This window comes from Neomonachus schauinslandi, chromosome 10 (assembly GCF_002201575.2).
Source record: "Neomonachus schauinslandi chromosome 10, ASM220157v2, whole genome shotgun sequence".
Lineage (NCBI taxonomy): Eukaryota > Metazoa > Chordata > Mammalia > Carnivora > Phocidae > Neomonachus > Neomonachus schauinslandi.
Genome location: NC_058412.1, coordinates 56,822,243 through 56,850,067, shown reverse-complemented (window position 1 = coordinate 56,850,067; position 27,825 = coordinate 56,822,243). Strand labels below are relative to the sequence as shown.

The 27,825-nt window shown below is 47.2% G+C and overlaps 1 long non-coding RNA gene across 1 annotated transcript; it reads left to right on the top strand.

Annotated features, from left to right (window-relative positions):
- LOC110588852 lies at positions 1-27,825 on the top strand. Its single transcript, XR_002480843.1, has 3 exons — positions 1-41; positions 1,337-1,418; positions 27,774-27,825. It is a non-coding gene; the product is annotated as an uncharacterized LOC110588852 (long non-coding RNA).

The window sequence follows — 27,825 nt, the reverse complement described above, 5'->3', positions numbered from 1 at the left end:
CCTGCAGCGCACTCCTGCACGGCTCCTCCCGGGGGAAGAAGGTGAGTCTCCCCGGATCTGCCGCTTGTCGGGTCCCTACTGGAGGAGCAGGGGCCCGACTGTGCCGCGGATCACGGTTTATGGCCACCCCGAGCTGAGAGCCCGCGCCTGGGCTCCGCCTCTGCAGCCGGCTTCCCTGCTCCGATACCTGGGAGCTCTGCCATACTCAGGCACCCCCGGCCTTTCTGTGACCCCGAGGGTCCTGAGACCACACTGTCCCGGAGGGTTCCACCCCCCGCTTAGCCACCAGAGTGACGTCCCTCGGCGGAGCAGACTTTTAAAAGTTCCGCTCTGCGGCTCTATCACTTGCCAGAAGCGGCCGCCGGAGGCCCCTCCCCCGCCGTCTATCCTCCCGAATATCGCCTCGGATTCACTTCTCCGCACGTCCTACCTTCCAGAAAGTGGTCGCTTTTCTGATGAGAGAGTTGTTGCTCTTCTTTTCTTCGATCTCCTGTTGAGTTCGTAGGTGTTCAGATGGTTTGATCCCTATCCAGATGAATTCCTGGGACCAGCCGAAATTTAGGTCTCCTAGTCCTCTGCCATCTTGCTCCTCCACCTGGTCCTTTTAAATCTCGGCTACGTTGGACAAGTAAAGCTTTGGTTCCAAATGCCCCCTCCCAATTCACCGAGGCGGGGGTGCTCCTCCATCCCTCCTCCCCTGAGTGTTTTCCTGCTTCTGGGCACTGGCTGCCATTTCCCCTCCCGCCATGTCCTCTTGAACTTGCTCATGCCCTCCTCACACAGTGGCTGGTATTGACTGCTCCCACCGCTTTTGGCTGCACATGAGCTAATGTTTGCTATGTGCCACCAACTGAACTAAACTCTTTACACATATTATCAAAAATTGTCTCATGGGGTGCCTGCGTGGCTCAGTCAGTTAAGCATCCGACTCTTGATTTCGGCTCAGGTCATGATCTAAGGGTGGTGAGATCGAGCCCCAGGTCAGTAGCGTGGAGTCTGCTTGAGATGCTCTCTCTCCCTCTCCTGCTGCCCCTCCCCCTGCTCTTGTGCACGTGCTTTCTTTCACTCTCTATCACTCTCTCTAAATAAATAAAATCTTTAAAAAAAATGTGTCCCTATTACCCCTCTTTAGGAGGTGAGGAAACTGAGCCTTAAAGAGGTTATGTAATTTACCAGAGGTCATGTGGCCAGGAAAGCAAAGGGCTATTTGAACCCACTAACCACTCCGATCATCCTTGCAGGAGCAGAGAGTTTCCTGCCTCCCTGGGGTGTGACTCTCAAAGCCAGCGTGGCCTTACTTCCACTTCCTACCTGACTTCTTAATCTCTTCTCCTAGAGGTCTGACCATCAGGATCAAACTTCACCTTCACCTTTCCTCCAGAGAAACAAGACACCATCAGGCAATGGTGACTCTTGGGGTAAGTGTGTAGACCCAACCTTGAGCCTCATGAAGTCATGGAAATGCTCATAAGACCGTGAGCCTCCCCAGGGCAAGGACCCTCTCTTACTTATTTTTGTGTAAAATGCCACAAAGTAGGTGCTTGGCACAGTTTGTTGATGGACGAAGCATTGGCAAGATAACTAAGGGTGTGGGGGGGGGTAGGGGGAGAATTTATCAATCTAGTGCTGGCTTCTAATACTCTGCTTTGAACTGCAGCAATAGCAATGCTAATTTAGAAGGTGAGTGGTGCTTTACAGTTTCTGCTCTGCATCAACATAGCAGTGTTTATTTCCCCCATAAGGTGATTTTTTCTATCACCATTTGAAGGAAGACAAAACTGAGCCTTGGGAGGTTAAGTAACTTGCAGTGCTGCAGAGTGATTCATGAGCATAGACACTGAAGTCAGACAGATGCATTCGAGCCTTCAGGTAACTAGTACCATGTGGCCATGTGGCATTGAATGAGGTGCACATGCTCTGGAAACCCTACTTTCCCCGTAAGTGAAATGGAGATGATGATAGCACCATTTACATTGGGTTTTCTTGAAGATTAAATGAGATCATGCCTAAAAGGGTCAGGCACCTGGTAACTACCGGCCCAGTAACTACCAGCTCTTACCAGGGGTGTAGAGCTGGTGAACTCTGAGCGCCTGACTTCAGCTGAATATTCTTTGCCCCAAATTTGAAGTCTGTAGTCACAACTTTTATATAGAACAAATGCAGGGCAGAATATTTCAGAAGAATTTGTGACAATATTTTCCTAAAGAGTTGGCATTTACACTGATCACAACCAAAAGTAGGACCTTCAGGACTGAGCAGGGAGAAAAACTGGAGGTGTCTTTGACAAACTTGGGTCATTATTTCAGATCTAAGAAAAGGTGACCCCTGCTGCTTGTAATTACAGTCCGGCCCAGTGGCTCTGGCTCATGGTCACCAACTGATTTCCATAATTCCCTGAGGCATCACTTGAGAATAGAATATTACTCACTTATTCAAAATACATTTATTGGGCACCTCCTGGGGGTCAGCCACCATGCTGGGAGTCAGGGTGAAATGGTGAGCAGAAGAGGCCGAGTCTGTGACTGCATGAAGTGCACAGTCTAGTGGGAACACTGGAGGGGCTGCCCTTAGGCCTGGAGAGTCTTGGCAGCCAAAGAGCCCCACCCCTCGTGGGACCTGAGACCATTCCGTCAGGTGGTGACAAGGGTCTGTTATGATCCATTTTCCCTTAGTGAATGTTGTGAGCAAGTCTTTAAGGCTGTTTCTTCTTAGAGGAAAAAGAGACAAGAACCGGTCCTACAAATAAACCCGGAGAGGAGGAATCCTTCTTTGGGAGGCATTCTAGAACCCATGAAAACATCTCCAGATGGCAGATACCCTCTGGCTGGAAGGAGAATCCTGGGACTTATCCCGACTTAATTGGATTTTCTATCCTTTTAAATGCAATCCCAAAGGATGTGCATTCTTGGCTGAATGGGACAGGGAAGGGAGCCCCTTTGATTTCCCATGGTGAGACTTATCTCCCTTCAATGTTGATACACAGAGAGAGGGTGCCTTCCTAGAGAGTTCTTAATTATCCAGAATTAACAACTGGAAACATAAAACAACATTTATAAGAGGCTAAACAACATTTATAGTCTTAGCCTCAAAGCTACTCATACGGAGACAACCAGAGCTAACCAATGGTTTGTCGACCTTCTTCCTAAGCCATATGTTTATTTCATAATCATAAATCATATTTTCTGAGGGTCCCAAACCCAGCCCTGGAACTGGCAGAAAGGACCGAACTATAATTTGTGTCATGTCTTTTCATTTACAAGACAGGCAAATGTCTTTTTTTTTTCTTTTTAAAATTTTTATTTAAATTCTAGTTAGTGAGCATCCAGTGCAGGCAAATGTCTTCAATAGGACCTGTGTCCTATAGTCAGCTTGGGGATCGAATGAGATCATTTCTGTAAAACACTTCGCACAATGCCTGGCATATTATAAAGACTTGACATTTACTAGCCATTTGTAGTGGATGTTTGGTTTGAGCACCTGTATCTCCTTCAGGGAACAGTCCCTCTCCCAGGCCACATGGCCCTGGTGGGCAGGAACCCAGACTGGCCTGATCACAGTACCCTGTGTCCTGCCTGCAGTAGAAGAGTTAGGCCACATGCGAAGCTGTGCAGAAATGAGAGCCAGGTGGACAGAGAGAGGGTCCCCGCATCCTGGGGCCCAGCCTTGGTCTCTAAATCCAGGTTCCTAGAGCTCCTTATTCAGTTCCATCAGCTGCCCTGGGCCATGCCGCAAAGGTGAGCAGTTTGCCTAAGCAGTCTGAGTTCAGTTTCCATAACTTACGCTTAGAATCATGAGGATGGGAGGACATGAAGCTGGAGGCTCCTGCCACAGGAGGATGGGGGAGGGGGTAATACCCTCTCAGGTGCCCACAACCAAGAAGTGAGATACTCTCAGTGCCTTCCCTACATCTTCGTCACCAACATAGAAACAGGCTGCAGAACATCTCCTTTTATCCGCCTCTCACGTGTCCATGAGCAGTTCGATCATGTGGCTTGCCACCGAAAGTCACACTTCCCATCCGAGTCTCAAAGACAACACATGGAGAACTTGGAACCATGTTTTAGTGGTAGGAACCTTTCACCTGTGAAGTCGAGGAAGGACATCCGGATGTCTGTGTAGGTCAGTGGCTGGAAGGAAAGCAGAGTGGGCATAATGAGCCGTGAATATAAGCTGGAAAACAGACATCGATCCCAGGGTACTTTCTGTCTTGTATCGTTGGACCCCCCAGGGCCCAGTGCCGTATGGGGTACTTTAAGTTTCCTAATGCGATCTCAGTGAATGGAATAGAATGTGGCCAGGCAAACGGCGCATCTTTAGCTCACTGCGGTCATCAGGCTGCACCGGATGAGGTCCTGTGAGGTGCATGAAAAGGTAGCAGCCCAGCTTCTGCCTTTGAAGAGCTCCACAGAGAGAGGGAGGGGAGTCAGTGATGAGCTGGGGGACTCACAGAGGAGAAGACGAAATGGTCCCATGTCCACCGGGTTGGAAAGGCAGGAGAATGGGGTTTCCGCTGGTCTTGCAGGGTGAGTGGGATTCCAAAACACGGCAAGTGGAATGGAAGAGCAAGCAGCTGCAGGTCAAGGTAAGCAGGACCTTTTGACCTGCAAGGTCTGAGAGAGAGAGTTGAGCAGATTAAGGTCTTGGCCGACAGGGGGAGCTGCAGCGATTAGGAAGTGCGTAAAGGCCGGGGGCAGGAAGGAGCAGTTTTACTGGCATGTTGAGTTTTTTGGCAAGGTAGGTAGCACTGGAACTGGACTTTGACCCATAGGGTTCAGGGGAAGGGGTGCCCTTTGTGGAAATGGAGTGGTACGGGCAAAGCATGGTCTCCGACCAGCACCAATCAGTATCATCTGGGAACTTGTTAGGAGGGCAGATTCTCCACCCCACCTCAGATCTGGTCATTTAGGAACTCTGGCACTGACTGACCCACTGGCTGTGTGTTAACCAGTCCTCCAGGTGATTCTGATGACTAGACTAGGGCGGTCAGCATGCAGGAAGCCTCTTAGGGAACTGGGCAGGCATGGCATCTGACCGCAGGATCCTAAATACCAGATTCTAGAATTAGGGCATTTTTGCTTCCCATTGAGAAGCGACTGAAAGTTTTTGAACAAGAGTCATTTATTCCTTCCTTCAACCAATATTTATTGAGCGCCCACCAGGTGCCTGGCCCCACACAGGGCACCAGGACCCAACAGTCGACACACCCACCTTAGTTCAGAGCAGTGTTTTAAGTACAAGCTTATCTGGAGACAGGATTGCTATTGTCTTTTTTTTTTAAATCTGATTTATGAAAGGAAGGTACACCTATTATGCTCTCCAGAAAAAACTCTGCTGCTTGTCTCTGCCATCCAGTGTTGCTCAGCTAGGCGTTTACTGAAGTCTCAGCACTAGTGATATGAACTGCTGAAGGGAAATCAGGCACAGGCACAAAATGGAAAGGGTGGGGTCAGTGGGAGAAGGCATTTTCTTTCAAGTCTCTGCGGCCTGCCTGAGACCGGCTGTTTTCTGAGTTCTCAGATGAACCTCGCAGCCTTTGACTTTCCCCGTGTGAGCGGTTAGCTCCAGGTGTTTCTGTGTGCACCTCACGGCTCCCAGAAGCTGTGCTTCTGTGGGTCCGGGGGGTAGGGGTAGAGAGGATGAAGGGCAGGCTGTGGGAGGCTCTCTCCTGATCCCGCACACCAGTTCTGCTGTTGCTCCACGAAATTGGAGCGTGATTTCAAAGACAAATAGGTCTTTCCTCTGAATTAAATGAAACGAGGCAATGTGCTCTTTTGGGAGACCAGATGTCCTCAGGACAGCTTTCGGCCCTCTTTTTGGTTTGGACAGGGGACCAAACTGGGGATGAGGATAGGGAGGCTGGACCACCTCCTGGGTCCCCGTCTCTGAGCCCTTGGCTTCTCTGGGGTTCCTTCAGGCAGGTTGAGGTTGGTGGGCCTGGTCAGGAGAAGTGAGTTCAGGCCAGTGATGGTCGCATCCAGTGGTGGAGGACAGGATTTGGAGGCGTCCCAGGGCTGTTCCAGTCTGAGTCTGGCTCCCTGACCTTTAAGAAAACAGAGATGGGTTTCTGATGTCCCCTAACCCCTCTGTCTACCACCATCCGCACCTTGTCAGGACCCCAAAAAGATTCCAGTTCCTCTCCAACCCCAACAGAACAAGTGTTTCCTTCTTCCTCCGAACAATCCTCAGCTCACACTAGATCTGAGGATGCAGAGGGAAGGAACGGAAGAGAGGCACGGAGAAATCTGTCCTTGTCCAGCATTGTGCTGCCAGCCCCACGTCCAATTTCCTTGTCCTGGGTTAGACCCCAGCAGCCTGACTCTTGCAAGACTCCTCTCCTCATTCACTCCCTGGGGATTGCGTGCAGGAGCCCAGCACCTCAGAGAGCAAGTGCCACTTTAACAAATCTGTAGGCAGCGCACCGTCATTGTACCATGGGTCTTATTTTAAACTAATTACATTATGGAGGGGTGGGTGGGTGGGAGGGAGGAGAGGGGTAAAGATAATCAGGAATTTTTTTTTAAGACCTAGTTTCAAAAACCTCAGACTTAATTTAGTAAATTTCAATTACAAGGGGAGTTACTAAGCTGAAGATCATTTGCATTATATCCTTAATTACCACTTCATTTGTACCCGAGATCATCAATAGAGATTCTTGGGAATGTGTACTCAGAATAAGTGATTGATCCTAATGAGGCCTTTGTTCTCCCTGAGCCTCTCTTATGAAGCTATTTCCTCCCTGGTGGAGAGGCACAGAGTTTGCCAAACCGGGTGGAGACATCTTAAATTAGAAATGGAGCCTGTGAAGAAATCAAGAGGTTTTCAAACTGGCTTTACCACCAGGGAGAAAATGCCAAACTCAACTTCCATCTCCCTCACAGCTCCTTATCAGGGTCATGTTCCTCTCCCCTTGAACGCACTAGCTCTGCTGGGCTGTTGTGGATGGTTCCCCTCCGTGTCAACCACAAACGTCCATCTTTATTAGCTGTTAGCAGAGGAAATAGCCTTTCGAGGCCTTCCTCTTGCAGATAACGGATGCTGCCATACATCTTCCTGGTTCTGCTTTTCCTGCCTCCCCTAAAGAAAGACCCAGGGACCACTGGGTCTTTACTGGAAAAGCTTTTTCCCAAGTTCATTAGTTCTAAAAAAAGTGGTGAGCCCACAGGGACCATGGGAATATGTGTATGTGTGTGAGTTAATGTCCATTTTGTAGAAGGAGACAGATGTCTTTGGGGGGGGGGGGGGGGGTAGAAAAGGGAAAAGGGGAAAGTGAATAAAAATCTCCTACCTAAATCCTGCTAATGCCCGCGCTTCCTACATGTGGCACCTCCCACCCTGCAGGGCTTTACAAAGCCTTTGTTTATCCATTACCTCGCAGGTAAGAGAAGAATGGCTTCATTCGGTAAATGAGGAGACTGAGGCCCAGAGAGATTAAGTGAAGGGCCCAAAGTCGCTCAGCTGGGGGTGAGAGAGTGGGGATTTAAGTTCAGGTCTCTTAATCCAGTACTCCTTCCATTGCCCCAGACCACTTCCCACGGGCTGCCAGTAGCTTGAACATTTACTCCGTTTGTGGAGGTCAGGGTTGGGGGCGAGGTCTGCATTCCACTGCAGTGAGTTACCCCATTGAAACTTTATTTCTAAACCCATATATTTAAGCACCAATTTTGTTTCAGAGGAATCCAGAGTGACCCCACTTCACTTTGCTCTGGAGGTGTGTCTATTTGGTGGTGAATGGTGGAGGGGCTCAGGAGGGAAGGGAAGGGAGTAGCCTGCAGGGAATTTTCCCATTTTTCCACTGGGTGAGGCCAAAGCCCAGGGAGCCAGAGACAAATCCATGATTCTCCTGGCATTCTGAACCTTTGCCAAATCCCTGCTCTTTGCTCTCATTATTCTTCTGGGGTGGTTTCCAAGTGCGGAGGAGTGTAGGCTGCGGAAGTGTCTGCGTTGGGGTGGGGACAGCAGGACAGATGTTGGGAAGAAGGAGGGTGTTTACACCAATAGGCCAGCCAAGGCTTGGGGTCACGGGGACTGGTCCTGAGTAGGAAGTGTCCTCTGAGCTAGAGCCGTGTTTATCTTTTCTAGAACCTCCTGGATCTGGTAGCTTCCTCTGCAATAGCTGGCTACCCCCCAGATGGAATTACCCTCAAGAAGTCACTTAACCTCCCCAAGAATCAGTTTTCTAATGTATAAAACGAGAATACCAATTTCCACTCCCTGGGCTGTTCTGAATTTTAAATTAACTGTGTAAAGCAAATAGCAAACGGTGACTTAGCAGAGGTTTTGAGGCAGTTAGGAAGAGGGACAGTAAGGAAAGGGGACAGCTTGATCCACAAAGGCATTAACAAGGAGCAGGAGTGGGTTCAGTGATGAAACAGCTTGCACGTACTTCTGTAAACAGCCCATATGCTGGCTCTGGGCAAGCACTGAGAAACTAGTTTGAAAAGCACAGAAGTCGTAAAATAGCACCAGTGTTTTTTGTGTTGTTTTTTTTTTTCCTTAGTGTGAGCAAAAATATTCAAGCAGACAAACCCAAGCCAATCTTCTGGGACGAAGACTCTAAATATTACTTGTGAGTCACCCCAGCTTCCTTCCAAGAGAAAGACTCCCCCATGCCCTCACTCAACGCCCCCGTCTGTGACGCACTAGGATTGTAGCTTTTCAGCTTCTCCTACCAAAACCCTAATCCCTTATCGTGGGCATGAGGACAGCCCTGTGCACAGGGAACGTGTTTCCTCATTTCAGTCCCCCTCTTGTTTAGAGCCAGTTTCCCCAAAAAACCTCACCAAAAGAGCAGGAGGCACACCAAGCCCCGCAGCAGACGCTAGATGGCGCTGGACCCCACGTTATCCGGGCAGTTCTACCTCTCCTTCCCAGAGACCCGGGGGGCTGTTGCAGTTTATACTATGAGTATAAAGCGCCACCAGGAGATCGCCCCTGGCTTTGCTGCTAACTGGGACCCTGCCCCCTGAGCGGCTGCAGAAGGCAGCTCCCAGACCTAGCAGTCATTTGCTAAGCTATAAATAACATTAGGAATAAGTAACCCTTTTCCACTTTTGCTCTGCCCAGAGGAGCGGGAAGGAAAAGACCTTTCTCCCTTTGGCTGAGGGGGTGGTGGAGAGCCAGATCCCTGAGGCTCCTTTGTGAGAACTGCTTAGCCTCTGCCCTTCCCGCTGGGGCAGAGCGGAGGACTTTCACCGGGACCAAAGGCCATGTCATTCCAGGCCCCGCCCTCTCTGAGAGTGAGAACAGCTTCAGTGTCCCTGAGGAGCCGCGTTGTGGGTTTATTTTCTGTCCAGAGATCAGGGCTGAGGTTGCCCTTAAATACCTGTTTAATTCCATTGTACTGAGAGTACACCCTCATTTATATTGAGCATACTGGGATCCTTACAGCTGCAATCCCAAAGCTCTTATGAACAATAACAGTAAGTGGCAGTTATAAAGTGATTTCCAGTTTTCTAAGCATATAAAGTGATTTCCAGTTTTCTAAGCATTTTGAGTTCTCTTTATACCTGAAGAGGCAGGTGACTTGCAGTCTGTGTTTGCAGATAAAGCAACTGACACTCCAGGGTCTCATTGGGACCGTAGGCACTGATGTTGTCTCTTTGAAATGATGGTGATCATTGTGTTTATTATCATTTCCACTGTTATGTTTCCTTTGATGTCCAAACAGATCACTTGCTTAAATACAGCTTTTGGCTAATGGGTTTCCATTTGGCTGATACCATCCGGGCAAAGAAGGGCTGAATGTGGAGAACCGTGGAAGGGAGAGGAATGCCTGAGCAGACTCTTGACTTCTTGGCCCTGGGGGAGTTTTTTCCTGCGCTGGGAGGCTGGGCTGGGCAGAGTCAGAGGGCAGGTGCATCGGCAGTGCTGCTGAGATGAGGAGTCCCCATCAATCAGCCAGTCAGCACATTTGGGCGCACCTACCATACAGAAAGAAATGGTGTGCCTCCGTGAGGTCACAAAGACCTTTATTTAGTCTTTGCCTCAAAGACTTTCTGGTGCAATGTCATTGGGGCAAGGATAATAGACACAAATAGAGAGAAAAGTCCTAGCAAGAGTCCAGAAACCCAGTATCAGAGCTTGTTATGCAGAGCTTCCCTTTAGAGCAATGAGGAGGGAGGGGCTGGGGGGCACTGGGAGGAGGTGGGAGGAAGGGACCCAGGTCAGTATTCCTGGTGGGCTTTGGCTGGGCCTTATCATCTGCATAAGAAGGGGCTTGCCCCTAGGTCGTGTCCAGGCTGGAGATGACTTGCTGGGGTCAAAGTGGAATGAGTGGCCCAGAGCGTCTGGGTAATGGTTTGTGCCTCCTGGAGTCTTGTGCTGTGGCCCAGGAAGTCACCTCGAGGCAGGCAAACCTTTCACCCTGCAGCCCTCCTCCCCACAAGATTCTGCTCCCCAGGTCCTCCGAGATGGGGGCCAGGTTCTAGGCCCATCACCCCTACTTCCCCTGAGCCACCAAGTCCTGGCGAATGGGCTCCTGACTTTCCCCTTTTCGTGCCCCACCCCCAACCACCACCACAGTTCAGGCCCTCCTCACACCTTCCCTGAAAAGCTTTTCTTTTCCAAATAAACAACAGTATTTTTATAGGAAATAAATGCACATGGTGGTGAAAACACATGCATAAATCCACCAAAAGGATGTACAGTAAAAAGTAAGTCTCCCTTCTACTCCTGGTTCCAGCTTTCTAGATCCTCGCCCAGGGGCAGCACTGATCCCCACCCTCCAGCCCCTTCTCTCTCTTTCCAGAATTGCATTTTTTTTAGAGCTCAAACATCCTGTGGCTCCTCATTGTCCTCAGGATTTGCAAAAATGCAAACTCGACCAGGCTTTACAGACATCTCCAGCCTCATCACCATCCAGATGCCACTCGCCAGCTCTGTTCCAGCCAGGCCCAACCACTTGCAGTGGTGTATTTTATTTAGCCCAGTGTAATTTTTAAAATACTTTTTAATTTACTTTTTCGAGTAGATAACATGTTCACACACACACACACACACACATACACACTCCCCCAAAGATAACCATGGTTGAATCAAGCCATGTATTTCCACTCAGATAATTTTTAGGCATAATCAATAAAATACAATTATATCCTCCCCTTTTTTACCCAAATGATAATAGGCAATTCACACTTTCTACATCTGCTTTTTAAAAATTCAATAATAATATCCCAGGAACCTTCCCGTAACAATACATGAAGAGCCCCTCCGTTGGTTTTGTATCTCTGCAGTATCCAATGGCACGGGGACCCCGCATAGTAGCATTTTACGTTTTGTGGGCCATCGAGTCTCTGTGGATACTACTCAGCTCTCTGTTGTAGAGCAAAAGAAGCCAGAGACAGTGTTCACACAAAGGGGCGTGGCTGTGTTCCAATAACACTTTACTCGCGAACACTGATATTCAAATTTTATGTGATGTTTATGTGTCACAAAAAAATCATTCTTCTTTCGATTTTTTTGAACCCTTTAAAAATGTTGAAACCGTTCTTGGCTGCAGGCCCTACAAAAGCAGGCGAGGGACTCTTGGGCCCATTTGTGGACCCCTGAATTATTTAACCAGTTCTCTATTAACGAGCATTTAAGTCGTTTCTAATCTTTCACTGAAATTTCTTTTTTTTAAAGATTTTATTTATTTGTTTGACAGAGAGAGACACAGTGAGAGAGGGAACACAAGCAAGGGGAGTGGGAGAGGGAGAAGCAGGCTTCCCGCCGAGCAGGGAGCCCGATGTGGGGCTCGATCCCGGGACCCTGGGATCATGACCTGAGCCAAAGGCAGAGGCTTAACGACTGAGCCACCCAGGCACCCCTCGCTGCAATTTCTAATTGTCAGCATATGTTACTTCATATGCATAGCAAATACATCTACCTGTAGGGAAAGCGCTAAGATGCGGGGTTGCTTCATCAGAAGACATAGGCACTTACTTTGATAAATATTGCTAAGTTGCCTTCGAGGGGCTGTCTAGCTGACATGTCCCCAGCAATGTGTGGGGTCATCTGTGTCCTCGCAACGAAACGTGTGTTTTCACACGCAGCTTTCTGCCAGTCTGGTAGGTTTAATAAAAATACAAAACAGCATCTCAGCACTTTTAATGTGCATTGTTCTTATCATGACTGCGGTTGGACATCTTTCCTATGTTTAACAGCCATTTGTATCTCTTTTTTTCCTGTGAGGGATCTTTTCATATCCTTTGCTCATATTTTCATTGGTCTTTTCTTCAGAGATTTGTCCATGTAGCTTTATAATTTAAGGAGATTCGCCCTTTGCTGAACTGCGCACATTCTTTCCAGGTTTTCATTTGGTTTTTTACTTCGCTTATGTGAGTTTCCTTTGTTTATTTGGCATGCACAAGCTGTGAACAATTTTTGTTTTTTGGTGTCTGTTTTTACTTTTATTAGCAAATTTATCAATTTGTTATTTTATAGCTTGTGGTTTTTGAGTTGTAATTAGGAAGGATTTTCCCACTCTCGGGTTGTAAAAGAATTTTCCCATATTTTCTCTTGGTACTTTTGTGATTCGTTGGTTTGCTTGTTTGTTTACATGTAAATGTTTAATCCATTCAGAGTTTATACTAGTAGATCGTGTGAGGTATGGCTCCAGCTGAATTTTGTTTCCAGCTGGCTGGTCCGGAGAATCTCGACACCACTTACCATCTAGTCACTGGATTTGGTAGGTGGCCTTTCTTATATACTAAATACACTTATATTCTTCTGAAGCTGTTCCACTGATCAATCTATTCGTGTACTAATACTATGAAGTTTGTTTTTTTTTTTAAGATTTTATTTATTTGTTAGGGAGAGAGAGAGCGTGGGCGAGAGAGAGTGAGCGAGAGTACAAGCAGGGGGAGCTGCAGGCAGAGGGAGAAGCAGGCTCCCTGCTGAGCAAGGAGCCCGATGCGGGACTCGATTCCAGGACCCTGGGATCATGACCTGAGCCGAAGGCAGCCGCTTAACCGACTGAGCCACCCAGGCGTCCCTACTATGAAGTTTTTAATTGTCCAGGTGCCATAAGCCTGTTTATATTCGGTGATCTAAGCCAGAGTGTCTCAACCTCGGCACTATTGCCATCTGCCAGATAGGATTCTTTCTTGGTGAGGGCTGTCCAGTTCCTTGTAAGATATTTAGCAGCATCCCCGGTCTCTACCCATTAGATGCCAGTAGCAGATGTGCACACATACACAGTTAAGATAAGCAAAAAAGAAAAAGAAAGAAAAGTGTCCAGATGTTGCCAAATGTCTCGTGGGGGACAAAATCACCCCTGTTGAGAACCACTGGTCTAGGTTGCTTTTTTTTTTCATGGCTTCTTGTTTATTCTTACTTATTTCATCACTGTGTGTTTGCACTGTTCCCTCTACCTGGAATGTCCTCCTCTTACTCACTTCCACATCAGAGTTCATCTCAGACACTGCCTCCAGGAAGCCTTCTTGGATGACTCTGCTCCATCCTGTGCCCCCTAACCCCAGGTGCTGACCCCCATCATTCTCTATGAAAACGAGCCATTTGCTTGTCTCTCACCCCTGACCAGGGTGTCAGCTCTGAGAAGATCGGGATTTGTTCATATCTTTATCTCTAGCCTCTGGCACTGAGCCTGGCACAGGGTAGGATTGGATAAAAAGATAAGTGGGTATTTCTTTTACCCACCTCTTACCAAGAGCCACGAGTTCAGTTGAAGAAGACATGTGTGAAAGATGGGATCTCAACTGTTACCCTGAGTGAAGCCTGGTGTTGAGAAGCAGCAGGGGGTGGGGAGAGTCTTGCCATCTTGCCCGTGTAAAGTGCCCGCTGTGTGCCAAGCAAGGTGGTAGATGAGATGGACGCCATCTCTTGTTAAATATCCTGCAGTGTGCTCTGAGGAATAGGAAAAGGAGAGCTGGGGAAACCCAAAGGGCCTGAGTCGTTTCTGGGAAAAGCTGGATAAATAGTGTCTTCAGCATGAGCCCAGATGTTGGACTCCTACTCTATTCACTTAGGAGGCGCTTAACCTCTTTAGGCCTCAGTTTCCCCATTAGTATGGGGATACTAGTAGCATCCACCTCACGAGGCTCCTGTAGGAATGCAGTGTTTCAACCGTACTGATGCGTAACAAACATTCAGCATACAGTAGGCTCTTATTATTTTTATTTTATCTGCTAAGCTTGGACTTAGCTGAAATTTTTTTCCAGCTGGCAGTTGGTTTAAAAATCTCTGAGACTACTATAGACCCAGGGCAGGATGGTTTTCCAGGGGTGGCTCCTTGCAAAGAGCTAGGGGATCCCTGGCAGGAGCCTCCCCCAGGTAGCAGCAGTTCCCCCTTGGGCTGGTGGTTCCTGTCTGACATGTTCTCCCAGAGCCCTCAACCCTGAGAGCCTTGGGGAGAGGAGAGGAAAAACAAAATGATTACCCTGGGTATGGGCCAGGCTGTGTGTAAGAGAATGATGGTGTTTGGGAACCTCTGACTGACTTTCTTCTAAGGCAAGGAGACCCCAGGATGACTGTGAGCCTCAGGGGCCAAGAAAGAGCCAGACGCTAGATAAGAAGTGCCCCCCACCAAAAGCATTTACCCAAGATCTTAGATGAAGCAAAATTATTCAGATATGCCTAGGAGGAAACAATAGCAATAAGTAGCATCTATTAAATGCCAGACACTGTGTGCTAACTGGTTGACACAGAGTTACATGAGCCATCCACACATTTCCCTCTCTGGCGATGAGTGGGGTACAATTGTCATACCCAGTCCCCGACTCCCAATATCAATTCTCTTATTAATTCTGGCCCTGTTTTTCTCTAACCCCAAAGCTCCCTGCCATCTGCCATGCTGTGCTCTGTGTAGGTTCAGTCGGGAGCCAGAAGCACACACTCAGTGAGCCACATGTGGATGCAGGCTTTTATCTCACAGCCACTGGGGCGGGAGGAGGCGCTGTCCAAAACGGCCCGAGCAGCCCGGCCTGCACCCTCAGACCTCCTGCCTGCAGCACCATAAAGAGCATACCTGCCCCTGGTGAGACACTCTAAGAGAGAAAACAGACTTCATCCGAGAAAGAACCCATGCTCATCTTCTGAAGGTCCCCTGAGGCCTACTTGGAAGCCATGGGTGCTGAGATGCTGTCGGTGGGTTTGCCCTGGTCCAGGTTACATCTCTAAGGATGTAGCCCATGCCAGGCGGTGGGGTACAGAGGATTTCTTCTTTCAGAGGTGCTTCCAAGAAAGGAAAATGGCATCTCCCATTTACTTTGTTTCCACCAGGGTCTTTGTCCAGGCCATCTGTCACCCTTTCCCCCAGAATCTACAACACTTTCAAGATGTCTCTGCTCCTAGCCTTACCTGGTAGCCTGTGATATTATGATTTATAATAACAAATATATATTTGGTCTTTGTCCTTCCATCTTTACCTGTGAAACTTGACCTTGTGAACACATGATATAGCATGTAAGTGTCCTCAGGAAGGCCTACCCCGATGAATCATTACCAACTGTCCTGGCTCCTAGGACCACTGCTCATCGCAGCTTCGACTTCGTATCTGTTCATGTGATCATTGGTTCCTGCTTCCTCCTCTAGTCCATTAGGGCAAATGGTGTCTTTCTTTTTCTTACAACTTATCCCCAGAGCTTAGCATAATGCCTGAACATAGTAGATACTCAATATATATTTGAGTGAATAGTGAATGAAGGATAGCATAATTTCGTAGGTAATGCTAATATTTATGTGCCAGTGATGTTCTAAGTGTGTTACAAATATTAAAATCTTCCTAACAATCTATGGGGGTGAGTAGTACCCCGATTTTATCCATGAGGAAATTCAACTATAATCTCATAACTAGTAAGAGCCAGGATTTGAACCTCGAGAGTCTGGCTCCAGAGCCTGAAGTAAGTTTAACCACCATGTTATTCTGGCCTGTGTTATTCTCCCACATTTTAGTAAATCCATAAATTTCATTTGGTGCTAGATTGTTACCATGTCATGCCTTGTACCTCTTACTTGCAATGAATTGTATTCAACATGACACTGGAAAATTTCTGTGACAAAACATTTTATTTGCCAGATAGGACTCTAGGAATACGCATTCTACATTTTAGCAGAAACCAATTGTACATATTAATCAAAATTCGGTGGCAAACCAATGAAGAATGGACATCATAGCACATCAAACACTAGCACACTGCTGGTGTGCTAGCTGATAACAAATCCTTAATATACTCAGTCATTCCATTCTCTTTTATGGGGCATGTATAAAAGTTTGCCCACCCCGGCCCTGAGAAAAATGTCTTCCTGGAGTTGGCAGTATGCTTCAACTTTCTGCTTGGCAAGCCTTTCATCCTGGGGAGAAGCAAGGCTTCCTTCTATCCCTAATGCCCTCAGAACCCTTCTCTGTCCTTTGCAGTGGTCAGAATAATGCGGACCCCTATCTCAAAAGGAATTATCTATCTATCTCAAGGCCCGTCTTGTATTCAGAGGTTTTGATTTCTTTACATCTGTGTTCCTGGTTCCTTTGTACTTTGCAAAATCACCCTCACCCCCTTGGAGGAAAGTGACAGGGACGTGAATCCAGGCTTTCTTAGGTAACCTGCACTTTTTCACTTTTCTAGATGGAATTGGAAGTAGTCTACCACCCCCTGGAGATGGTTTTAGCTCCTGTGTCCTGGAGATTTATTTGGCTCCTTTGCCAAGGTCAGTCCACCCAAACCAGTGGGCATCAGGTTGCTGGCCGTATAGCTGGGGCTTCGGGGACTCACTTAGGATGGCTGAGCCAGATCCTGCCTCAGCTCAGGCTACCGCCTTTCACCCCCACCTCTGAAACCCCAAGCTGACCTGACATGTTGAATCTCTTCTGTTTGCCTTACCCCCAACCCCCCCTGCCCAGATCCATCCCCTACCCTTTGTGCCCTGCTCTGCTTCTAGGCGGGTTTGGCCACTGGGATTCACTGCAGTCTGCAGAGGATCCAGGGATGGGAAGAGAGGGAGGTCTAGATATTTATTCTCCTTTCCTCCTCCTGATTGACTGAGGTTCTGGCTGTGGCTGGGGTCCTCTGTAGCCACAGTTCCATGAGGTTGCCCTTCTTCAGGGGGCTCCAGCAAAACCATTTCTTCCCCTCACCTCCTTTAGGCCTAGGGGAAATAATGGCTCCCCAGTGGCTAGTCCCTGGGTACCTCATTACCTGTTGTGGTTCTTTTAATCTTGCCCATCTCCATCAATGATCCCTTCACTAAAGTCTCTTCAGTTAAACCCTTTCAAGTGTGCCATCTTCCTGCTGGTACTCTGGAACTTTCTGGATGCATCTTTATGGCTTTTTCAATATGTGTACGGGCCTTGACATTTCTGGAGAACTGCAGTAGCCTGGGCTGCCTCTCCTATGTCCAGCAGCTCCTGCCATCTCCTGCATGTGAAGAATGCCAGCACCACTCCCAAGTACAACCCCTGTGCCGGTGGGCCCCTGATCCCAGGGCTCCCAGGGGAGGGAACCGGGGTGAGGGGGAACCCTCAGATGTTAGTGCCCATAATGCTCTCTTGGTCAGACCAGATCTTTATTCTACTCGAGCTTTCTCACGGCCTCATCCTCCCTCCACCTCCAGCCCCATTCATTCAACAGATCTTTATGGGAGACCTGCAACGTGCAGACACAGGCTGGGCACACAGCTCTACCATCTGCTGTCATGTCAGCATTTCACTCAAATGATGCTCCTTTTTGGGTTTTGTAGTGGATACTCCTGGGCAATGACTCATACTTAAAATCTACATTTGCTCACATTTAAAATCTTCAAATACCAGAGAACTGTAAATTATCTATCACTTCTAATTCCTGGGCCAGTCGTTCAAGGAAGCAAACCCAGTTGGAGGCAACCTCCTTAAGGGGTCTTGCCCTTTCCTATTTTCTGACTGGGGGACACTTAGATTGTCTGGGCTCCAGCCCTTCCATGTGGCCCCCAAGGAACTGGACCTTGACAGCAGCCACCAGCAAGGCTCTAAGTGCGGTGGTGCAAGGATCTGAATGACCTTGGGTCTTGTAGGGGTCCTTGCTCAGACCCAGGACAGTGCTTCTCTGACAGCAGAGGGGCTGACTGCCTCCAGGCCACACTGGGGACAGGTGCCAATGTGGATGACAGCAAAGATGTTACTTGGTATTCAGCCTGCAGAGGTTAAAAGTATTTATTTATATGACAGTGAAATTTTGTAAATGACCTTAATGTCTACCAACAGGAAATAAGTAAGTCGGAGTACATATGTCATTACAGAATACTATATTGCCATTAGAAAGAATTTAATGGATCTATGTGTACTGAAATGGAAAGATGTTGAAAACATATGGCTAAGTAAGAAAAAAACAGTTTCAAGATAGCAAATATAGTTGAATTCTGTGATATAAAAATATTTGAAAGATGTATATATTTTTTAAAAAGCCTAAATGTGTATGTGTATGTATGTGTGTGTGTATTACATACTTGTAAATTATAGAACAGAGATGGGAAAAGTCTCTAGCAAGAGTGGTCACCTCCAGAGGCAGCAGTAAGAGGAAAGGACGTGATGAAGGGGAATCTTCTTCAAATTTGGGGCGGTGGTATGCTTCTGACCATTTGGATCTTTACAGTAAGAACAAATTCACATATCAGATAATTAACTCCTTCTTCCCCCAAAGAAGAGAGACGAAGAAAGAAAGAACTATTATTAACGAAGAGGAAGGGACTGAGAGGGGAAGGGGCAGTCACTGAAAGGGCTCTTTCATTTTTTCCTCTGTATACTTCTGTATTCTTGAATTTGTGCAATAGGAACATACTCGCGCTTTTCTGGTGTAGCTATTTTTTATCATGCAAAGGCTCATTTATGGACTCAACAGCTAATATTTTTGTCTTCGCTCAGTGCTGAGCACTGCGCTCTGCCCTTGATCGGCTATAATCCTCGCAATATTCTGTGAGTCACATATTATCATCCCATTTTATAGAAAAGGAACCAAAGACCTGATGGCCAAGCCCACATTCTCTACTCCTGCTGTACATGCCAGGGCGGGTACCAGAGGGAATGAGGCTTCCCGCCTTCGTGTAAGTGGAACCTAGTGAAGAGGGAAAACAGGAGAGAAAGGTGAAAGAAATGAACAGACTGAGGAAAAGAAGCAGAAGCATTTACCGGAAAGAAATGCTCAGAGAAATAGCCCTGGTAAAGCTGAATGACACCAGAAAGTCATCAGAGGTGGTTTGGTGTGCCAGAACCTCCATAAACATTTTCATTTGGTTCTGCCCACCCAGACGCCTCGTGTCACACTGAAGCTCTGTCCAGATGATTCTAATAATAGCCCGATGGAATCCTGTGGTTGGAGGAGACTGAGAGAGGTCACTGAGTCTGTCTTCCGCCTGCAGAAGGGAGTAAGTGTTCTTACTTACTGCAGGCAGTAAGTAATGAAGGCATTACTTACTGGAGGCAACGAGTAACTTAAGTTACTAGATCAAAGTCAGTCCCCCACCCTGCCCCTGAAGTCGGCAAAGGAGTGGAACTGTGTACTGGACACCGGGGCACTGACAGTCTCATGAATCAGCATGTGGAAAATTATATTCATACTGCAGCTCTTTACAAAGGAAACAACTGTCCACCCCTCTTTTCCAGCTGGTAGACATCTGGTGGGGGAAGGGTGTCAGCTGGGGAAATGAAAAGGAGTCACTAGAATGCCCCTTCTTGAAAAGTGGCATCCGGAGGAGGACTGGGGACCGTTGGAAGGAGTTGGGTGTTAGTTGTTCATGCATCATTGGGTCAATCTTTCTTCCGGTTATCCTGCTTCATCAGGACGTGGCTCAGGACGCTGGATCAGGCAGGGTATGTTACGAGTGATTAAGGGCCTTGCAAGAGATTAAGAGAATTACATTCAGAGACTCCATCTAGCCAAAGGCTGAAGGGCAATGGCTGGTGATTCTCTGAGTAGATTTATGCATGGAAAATAGAGAATTACTGGAGCTGGTTCCAGGGCTTAGGGCTTTGAATAACGAGAATAATGCAGAAACAAGTTCTCTGAGGGAAAATGGCTCCTCAGTCAAGGGCATTGAGAGGACTGTTGAGTTGGTTATGACTTGAATGAAGATGCAAATCTGACAACAGTGATGCAGGAAGCAATCCATAGGATAAAGGTCACCTTTGGGCCGCTGTGGTTAGTTGGGCCAGAACTAGGGCGAGGTGCTCACCTTGAGTGCAAAATTTAAGGGGACATCAAAAAACTCAGCAATCAAGAAAAATAATATTTTAATGCTGTATTTCTTAAAAAATCAGAATTATGCTCTCAAAATGCCACAAAACATCCATGATGAACAAAATATCCAAATTTTAAATTAAAAAAATCAGTGCCAGTTTTAGCCATAGTGGAGCCTGAGGCAAAAGGAAAAATGTGTGCCCCTGGCATGAGTGAAAGCAAACTCCATTTGGGTATTTTCCAAATATGCTTCTTCGCTTATCTCATTTTTAATTGAGAGAGTTGCCACGTCTGACAATTGCTCTGGACTAAGTGACAACCTTAAATAATTTTTAATTAATTTAAGCAGAACTAAAATGAGAGTAAATTCTACTTGGGTATAAGTCAAACATTTAAACTTAAAATAATGCTGTGAGTTTTAATACACCCACTTTTCAATCTTTCAATATTTCTTCAACTACTTTAATGTTCTAGAAAGAAATTAACCATTTAAAAAATGCATATGGAGATACATAGCTTTCCTTCAGACTCCACCATAGCCCCTCATTGCTGTGGTGGTAAACAAACCACAGCAGATGGTCTCCAGCCCAAAGTTGGGTATGTCTGTGTCAGACGTGAGGGGGCGCGGTGCTGATTACTCCTCCCCTCAGTCTGCAAAAGGCCCTTCTACCTCCCTGGGGTCCGCCTTTGGGATTGGGGATACAGGGAATCATCTCATTACACACCTTTCTCAGAGGCCATGAGATTATGGAAACTGGGGACGGATGACATTATCCCATATGCATTGCTTGAGGCGTCCCTGGCCTTTGCGCGGCGGTCACTTTGAATCAAAGGCCAAGGGCACGTAGCACACACCTGATAAAGATCTATGGGTGTGAATTCTCTTCTCTAGGCAATTTTAAAGAAACACCGTTTGGAAACTCTTGGCTAGAAGAAACTTCCTGAGATAATGAGGGTTTTTTTCCTTATTACTAAAAAAAAAATCCATAATAGGCTCGTATGGTTCAAAATTCACAAAGATATAAAAAGGTAAAGATTAAGAAGCTGTTTTCCACCTTGGTCCACACTCTCCCCTTCCCCATATAAACAGGCAGTAACATATCAGTTTCTTGGCAATTAGGGCTTTTTAAAAAATAGTGTTAAAATAGGTTTTATGAGTTAGACTGGGACCCACCCAACTCTTTCTGGATCAGACTCTCTAGCTGGTACAGAGGGCTCCGCAGAGAGGTCCTATCTTGCATGTACTTGATACTGCCAACTTGGAGCTGTCGTTGTGCTCGGGTGACAGCAGAGCCCGCAAGCAGGAGGCCTCCCTTGCAGACTGGGACTAGCGCTGGTGCTCCTGGCTAGCCAAGCTAATGGGGAATAGTCTGAGGCTGTCAGCATGGTTGGTTTTCCTCCTGTGACATCTTTGGTCTAATAATAATCCCCAAAGAAAAGGGTATCAGTGTTTCTTAGAAACACATGCTAGAATTTGTAATCTGTCCCACATTCAACCACAAGCAAGCTTCTGCATATGCAGGATTACACGCATCCTCACAATGGGAATGACATTCCAAACCACAAGCACAAGTCTTTGTTTTTGTGGTCACCATGTACCCTCAAGATATCAGTGGCTCCAAAGGCAACTGATTTCCTTTGCTCTCTCGGTTATGGTTGAGGAGCTCACTGGAAGCCAGGGATGGAGGAGCCCCCCATATGAGCAAGCGTCCCACAGGGTTCAGAGCTGGAGTGTAAACAGAAGCTGGGCCAGGAGAGATCTCAGTACAAATCAGGAGAAATGCTGACTAAACCGCCATGCCACATTGACTTTATAATGTGTCAAAGGCGTCTTCTCTTCATGCCTCTCTTGGCTACATCCCTACTCATCACTCTTCTCTATAAAGTTGTTTCCCACTGAGTCACCCTCTAGGGCTTGCTGGCAGGCTCCCCACTCCTTCTGGTGTTCAGCCGAGGGGCCCCTCCCAGACTTCTCCACTCATTCCCACCCTTCACAAGGCCCTGGAAACTTCACTGTAAACCTGAGTGGTGTGTGATCTCCCAGGTACTGCAGGATGTCCTGAGCAAGGTGGTTAAGGAAGCAGACTGGGCCCCATGGCTTCCTCTGGGCCGTCTGTCTTACTTGAATCTGGGAGGGCATGGAGACTAGAGAGTAAAGAAAAACCAAACAGAGCCTGTGGTTCCACCCTAGGGTAGCATGTCAATGCTTACCTAACCCAGAGCAGACACATTTTTGTTGTTGTTGTTCAGTCAACTAATGTTAATTAATGTGTTCTGGAAAGTGATAATTGCTGTTGGGGCAAATTTAAGAGTAAGAATCCTCTGGTGAGGAGGATGGGCAAAGAGTGTTCAGAGAACAGGAAATGTCTAGAGAGCTCTGGAAAGAAAGCCTGTGAAATTATGACAAAGATCAAATGCTTAAATACTGAAGGAAATCCCAGGAAGGAAGGGAAAGCTACAGGTTGGATTCTGAAGGGAGCACTACTCATGAAGAAAGATCCCAAGCACTTGCCCTGGTTTCCTCAAACCCATGGAAGCCTCTCCTTCCTTCATTTCTGCAATGCATATTCACACCTGCTTCACTGGGGGCACTCAAGAAGCAACTAAGACTAATTGTCTTTCTCTGCATATTTTTCTGTTTCCTTGGATATCTCTTCCTCACTTTTTGAGAAGAAATACAAAGTTTAAAAAACCCGAGTAACTTTTTCTCTGGAAGATGAATTTCACCACCGGCAGTGCATTTCCAGAGATCTGGGCTATGTCCAAGGAATACAACAACCATTACACTCACTCCCAACGGTGACTGGCTGTTCTTCTGTTAGTGAGTGTGGGTAAAGACCAGATCATTATTTCACAAAGTTAGACAAAAATAGAATAGAGTGGTGTTGTGTTGGCTTCCTGGACTATTTGACTGCAACACTTACTGTATTTTTTTTTTTTAAGATTTTATTTATTTGAGAGAGAGAGAATGAGAGACAGAGAGCATGAGAGGGAGGAGGGTCAGAGGGAGAAGCAGACTCCCTGCCGAGCAGGGAGCCCGATGCGGGACTCGATCCCAGGACTCCAGGATCATGACCTGAGCCGAAGGCAGTCGCTTAACCGACTGAGCCACCCAGGCGCCCTGTATTTTGTTTTTTGTTTTTTTTAACTCTACAATTTTGAGGCCACGCTGATGGAATGTTCCTTTGTACTTTCGCTGCTGTCTGGAAATATTTGTTTTCATCTTAAGGATTAAAGAGAGCTCAGATTTCTATATTTTAGTAAGTGTGACCTAGATAGTGGTAAACAGCCCACACTTCACCCATGCCCTTTTGATACAATAAAGTGCATCTAAATAAGCCCTTTGAAATTCTGATTAGCTCAGGCAGGCTTCATTCCACTGCCAGGAATCTTGCTGTCAAAGGAGACTTCTCCCAAGCCCACCTATAAACACAAACCACCCGGAGAGAAAGAAGCAAGAAATATTTCCTCTCACAGCTAAATTGAATAAACTTTAACTCCCTTCCTTCACACGTGAAGTGTTAGATATCTCTCATCTTACCAAATGCCAGTTTATGTCTCCTATGGGAGACATCTTCCCAAGGACTTCAGGTCTTGGCTGGCATAGCCCCTCTTTCTCCTTTCTGCTGCCCTGATGCCTCCCCTTCACTTCTGAATCATTCCCATCTGCATAAAAAATAAACATGAAAAACTCCCCTTCTCTCATATCCCCCAGCTACAGCCCCCCCTCTCCGTTCCCCCTCCCACCCATATTTCTAGAATGACTTCTCTACCCACTGTCGAGACCCCTACCTTCCTGGCACCACTGAAATAGCCCTTGTCAAGACCCCTAGTGACTGCTATGTTTTTGTCCTAATCCTTTCAACCCGACTGCTTCCTCCTCCTGGACCCTAGCCTGGTTTCTGGGTCAGCCTCTCTCCTGGTTCTCTTCCTCCCTCCCTGCCCACATCTGTTTAGTCTGCTCCACCCACATTTAAACACTGGGGCAGTTCAAGGGTTTGGTCTCAGGTTCTGTTTTCCTCTGTCTACACCCTCTCCCTGGCGCATTTCATCAGTACCCAGGGATTGAAATGCCCTCTTTCTGCTGTTGACTCCCAAATTTGTCTCACCAGCTCAGACCTCTCCAGCCCAAGACTGGCCCACAGAACTATCTGCCTGTGTAACTTCCTCTTATTTAATGTCTCATGGATGTCCCAAGTCTGACCAATCCAAAACAAGGGATAATATGCATGCTGAATATTTGAGAATTAAAGGAATTTGTCCTTTTCTTCATCCCGGATGGTGATGTCTGCTCATGAAATCTGTGTGTGTATGAAGTGTGGTTTAGGTGTGTGTGTGAGTGTGTGTGTGGCACCTAGAGTTCTACTCCCACTCACCATGTGTACAGTGTCATTTTTTCTGGGCTTATCTCTAGTGGACTGTCTTTCCTATCAGTTCTATGATATTTTGAATCATGACAGCAACACAAACAAAAGCCCATATCCCCTACATTTTCTGGAATGTTGGGAAATGTTCTATAAACTGTGATGGTTGCCTTGCTGGGACCACAGGACTAGGTCATACCCTTCCAGGCGCAGGTGGTGAGAGGGTTTACCATGAAAGAAAGAGATAGTCTCAGAGCCACCAATCCCAGAAGAGTTGGTTCAGGGCCTTAGATGTAAGTGAGGGAAACCATAATCCCTCTCTGTGTTCAAGGCCTGGAGACATTGAGGATTATAGCAGTGGGCAGGTCCCTGAGTTACATGAACATAAAACAACATTTAAAACTTTTTTGTTTAAATCAACTCACTCACCAGTCCATCTCCCATCCTGATTGTTCCCCTAAGCTCCTACCTCATCAACCATGAAGCTTCCCATCACCTGAGAATGTTTCTTTTAGCCACTCCAGGCCTGCTCTCCCACAGACCCAGGAGTGTGGTACCCTAAGTGCTGGAAGGTCTGGAACCTAATGGATGGTCCTGAGAAAGCTCCTGAGGGCCTTGGGAGCCAGTGTTCCATGAGGGATGATTTCTCTTGGGGAAGTGTCACTCATTTGACATCATCACCTGTCAGTCCCTGAGTCTCAGGATGACATCACTTAGCTTGGGACTCCAGGTGTGTTGGATGCCAGCATCATTTGTGTTCTGCCCCTTGTGCAGCTCTGTTCCTCGCGACTGAATCCTTCAAGATGGGGGATCTTAACGCAAGGCCGATAGACAGGTATTGGAGGGGAGGACCCATGACTTTCTAAAATTGTATGTACAGTATTGCATCACTATGATTTAGACATGTCTCTCTAAAGGGAGAGCTCCTTAGTTTTCTTCAGATTTAAAGTTGTCCAAGAAACTGCAAAAGTTCTGGCCCATCGACCTCCCACTGTCTTCCCCACAGTTTTTACTTCCTACCGATCCTAGAAGGCCTTGAGAGGGTGAGTTCTATCATGATTCTGGTACAAAGATCTGGAATGAGGTTGTCTAGGTTAGACTAGCTTCAATGCACAGAGAAAGAGAGTATGGGTTATTTGGTTTTCTGAGAAGTTGGAAGGTAGAGGAATGCATTAGTGGGCATCCTTCATTCTCCATCTTGGACACTGATGTGTGTGTGTGTGTGTGTGTGTGTGTGTGTTTGTGTGTAGAGAGAGGGAGAGAGAGAGAGGGAGGGAGGGAGAGACTGAGCATGAGTGTAACAATCTGATAGGCAGCTGTGTCTCATTTTTCCTGTGCCAACCCCTGTTGGCAGGTCCTAGTTTTCCTGGGCTCTGTCATGCTTAATCAAAATGGCTGGAATCTCCTCAGGGAGACCAAACCCCTGCCACCAACTTTCCCACCCCCGGCCCACCTTGAACTCCTCACATAAGCCCCAATATCATCCCTTTCTCCAGAGTGGGTTTTGTTTATTTCCAACAAGATGCATACCCTACCCATCCCTCCCGGGGCAGTGGCTGTGGATGAAAGAAAGCATTGTTTTCCCACCCAGGAGAGGCAGCAGCTGGTGGATGAGCACCTCCAGAGCATGGTCAGCTTCATTCCCCTTGGCAGCGGAAAAAGGGACAAGCAAGGATTGAAACTGGGAAGGCAGTGCAGGGACTGATAAGGCTCTAAAAAGACCGACTAGGAGAGAAGCTGGGGTGACCACACCCAGGACTGAGTAACATCCAAGTCAGCCTGGGCTAGCCTGGAAACACAGAGTCAAACCTGCTCTCTGCTCTCTGACAAGCCGGGGACTCCGGTCCATGGCTGTTCTGGGGAGAACAGAATGTGTGGGGACTTCCATCACTGCCCTCCCTACTCTCCCCACTGGGGTGACTTCCAGCCTTCATTTCTGCTACCTTTTCCCACATAGTCTTGTACATCTTTCTTCCCAGAGAGCTGGTCAGGGGGCCTCCTTCATGAGGCTCTTGGTGCTGGTGTCGTGAAGAGGTGGGATAGTGCCGGGGGGCACTTTTCCTGGCAGATGCCCTGCCCTCAATTGGGGAAGTAGCTTTGTGTGAGGAGCGTGGACATCCTGGACTTTGCTGTGAAACTGGGAGTGTGGCGGAGGCTGAATCCTTTGTCTCCTTGTCCAGAATTTTCTATGTGTAAACCCCACACATATATGAACACCTACTTCAGTACATAAGGTACTGCAGCTGGTGCCTATCCTGGATTGCAGTATAGTGTGGAGATGTATCTGCATACAAGAATATGACAATGCGAGTATTGAGGTCTCCAACCATTACTGCTGAGGGGTCTGTACCTCTCCTCAATTCTATCCTTTCGTGTCTTGTACTTTGGAGCCCTCTCGTTAAGTGTGAAATGTTCATGATTATCTCCTTGAAGAGTGGCCACTTTTGTTACTATAAATTGTCCTTCTTTATGTAAAAAATGTCATACATTTTGTCTTAGATTTAAAAAAAGAATAATGACCATCATTTCAAAACAAGAGCTGGCATTTATTGGGCATGGACCATGCCAGATACTTTGCTAAGCACTTCACATGGATTACTCATTTTAATCCTCACGGTATAGCTGAAGTAGGTACTACTATTACAAATTTTACAGAGGAAAGTAAAGCTCATAGAAGTTAAATAACTTGCCCCAGGTCACAAAGTAGGTAAAGGTTTAAGCTGGGCATCAAGTCCAAGTCCATCTCCAAAGCCTGTGCTCATAACCACTACCGTGAACTCCCCCTACAAGGATGTAGCTCAGAGAGTGGATGATATAGGAATTCAACCATAGGTGATACAGGAATTCAGAAGAATGAAAAAATCAGGTAATTAGAAGAAGGGAGTGGAGTGGGAAGGAGAGATATAATTCTGGAAAAGAAAGGCTTGAACTCTGCCATGAAAATCCATTGGTCCCACAAAAAAAGAATATTGAGAGGACTTACTAGGGAGGCCTACAGTGATCTCAGAAACCATACCCAATCTCTCCACTCTGATAAGACATCCCTGCCCACCACATGTGAGCCTTGGTCTTCTACTCCAAGCCCTAGCCCATGTCCACTGCTTCCGGCTGGGTGCTAGTCACCCCTTCACCTCCGAATACTCTGGTGATGCTCCACCCAGATCCTCTCAGATCCCTGCTCCTGACTGTGTGTGCTTCGCTTTGAACAATCTGCACCTGCAGCTTCCTCAGAGGCTTGACCTTGCACTAATAGAACCACTTTTCCCTCTAGGAGCAGGAATGTATAAACCGCCAAGGTCACCTGTAGCCAAGGACTGAGGACA